We start from the raw sequence: 2,298 nt of genomic DNA on the forward strand, positions 1-2,298 counted from the left end.
CGTGTAGGAGAGAACCCAACAACCGCCCTGAAAGCAAGATAGATGACAGCTCCTTCTCGCCCCTCGCCAATGAAGCCCGTCACTCTATCACTGGAGAGGAAATTAAATTGCTCTGGCACAGTTTGCTGTTCCCAAAGCCAATTTGGTCATTGCTGTGTAGTGCACTATGCACTTCTGGGTGGTGTCTAATTGATCATTTGGTTTACAGATAAATTTCCAAGGTACAGCCTGTGGCGCTAACCACACCATAGGAAACCAGGAGGATGTCCTTGCTCTAAAGATATGAAACAACCCCGCCCTCCATCATCCATTCATCCACCCATCCATTCATCCTCTGAGTCATTCAGTTATTCAGCCAATACATATGGAGCACCCACTGTGTAGTGGGCAGTGTGTAAAATAAAAAGAACTGTGAGGTGAGAGTCTGGAAAACCAGATTCCAACACCAGCCCTTGGGTAGGTCTCTACACTCTTGAAGCCTCGGTTCTCTGTAAAATGAGGGGGTTGGGCTAAAGATCTCAAGGCCCCTTCCAGCTCTGGCACGTCAGGGTTCAGGGCCGATTTCCTGGGCAGAGATTTCTCACTTCCAGGTAGAGTTCCTCTCCTAGAGCCCAGGGGCTGCTTCGACACTATAGTGGGATGAGGGGGACACAGAAGGATGCCAGGGTCATGGGCATCACTAACCCCCACAGGCTGAAAGTCTGATTTACAAGAATGGGGGACTCAGAAATATAGAGGGTTTAGCTCAAGGGGGTATTTGTGTGTTTGGTTGTACCTCAGAGATTTGCAGGCACCAGGCGGAGTAGCAGTGGCTTAGTCTGTTTGGGCTGCTATAACAAAGATACTACATTCTGGGTGACTTAAACAACAAACATTTATTTCTCAATTTTGGAGGCTGGGAAGTCCAGGATCAAGTTACCAGAAAATTCTGTGTCACAGACGATGGTCTTCTTGCTGTGTCCTCACTTGGTGGAAGGAGTGAGGGAGCTCTCTGAGGTCTCTTTGATAGGGGCACTAATCCCATTCATGAGGGTTCCACCCTCATGACCTAATCACCTCCTAGAGGCCCCACCTCCTAATACCACCACATTGGGGACTCGGTTTCAACACATGAATTTTGGGGGGGAGGACGCATACATTCAGTTTAGAGCAAGCAGACTCTGGCATTAGTATTTTGGAGACTGTGGCTTGTCTTGTGATGTGCCTTAGCCCCTGGAGCACATAGGGTTGCTGGAAGCCTTTTCTGGTTCCTAACCACTTCCACAGACAGCCTGTGTCTTTGGGCAATTCCAAGGCTCCCCTTTCTTGCACCAAATAAGTTTTCACCATTTCCTGCCCTGTCTTCCCTGCTTCCCTTCCACCCTGGGCTGGTTTGGTTTCAGGGTCTGCTTCTCAGTGCTCCACATGTTGGCCGGAAAACCCAGCCCTGGCGCTCTGAGGCATCTCGTCCAGCTGGCTGTCCCCGGCTCCCAGGACCCATTCCAAGCCCTCCTAGGAATCCTTTGCCTCAGCCTGGCTGATTGGTGCAGATTAACAGAGACGTGCTGATCTGGTTACTGAGGGCGCTAAATTTCCACCACGAAAGTCAGACAAGGCAGAAGCTTTCTCAGATCCCCGTCTGCATACCATCAGTCTTCGTAATGAAGGTGCCTGATTGCGGGCTGGCTTTTAGGAGGGCGGAAGCAGAGGGACAAGGACGGGGAGAGGGGAGATTTGTCGCTGAGCTTTGCCTGCTATGATCCTGCCCTCAAAGAGCAATTTCCTCGGGCTCCTCCTCCAACATTCAAAACCTGTCAGAAAACCCCTAAACCAAAACCACAACGATGATGGCATGTTGGAACAACCCGAATTCAGAAAAAAAGATGGGAGGAAAAGCGGATGTTGAGAGTATCCATACTCACCTCCCAGAAAAATATCTCCCCCCAGCTAACCTCCTCTCTTCTGTAATTTAGACCATGAAGGGGCTCTGATTTCTGCTGTGTCCCCTGAGCCTAGCACAGTGCCTGGCATGTCATAGATGTTCAATAAATATCATTGAATAAATGGATTTCTAGCCTTAGGATTACACTGAGACTTCTTGGTCATACAGGGGAGCTTGTTGGAACTTAAGGTTTCTGGTCCCCCATTCTCAGAAATTCTGATTCTGTAGGTTCGGAGTAGGGCTCAGGAATCTGGTTTTATTCGTTGTTGTTGTTTTTTTTTAGCAGTTTCCCTCAGGAGATTCAGATACAAGGCCAGGTCTATACAGGTACACCTTCTGTAGGTGTTCACTTAATCTTCACCTTCATGAGTAGAAGG

The sequence above is a fragment of the Lipotes vexillifer genome, unplaced genomic scaffold (genome assembly GCF_000442215.2).
Source record: "Lipotes vexillifer unplaced genomic scaffold, Lipotes_vexillifer_v1.1 scaffold299, whole genome shotgun sequence".
NCBI classification, from domain to species: domain Eukaryota; kingdom Metazoa; phylum Chordata; class Mammalia; order Artiodactyla; family Lipotidae; genus Lipotes; species Lipotes vexillifer.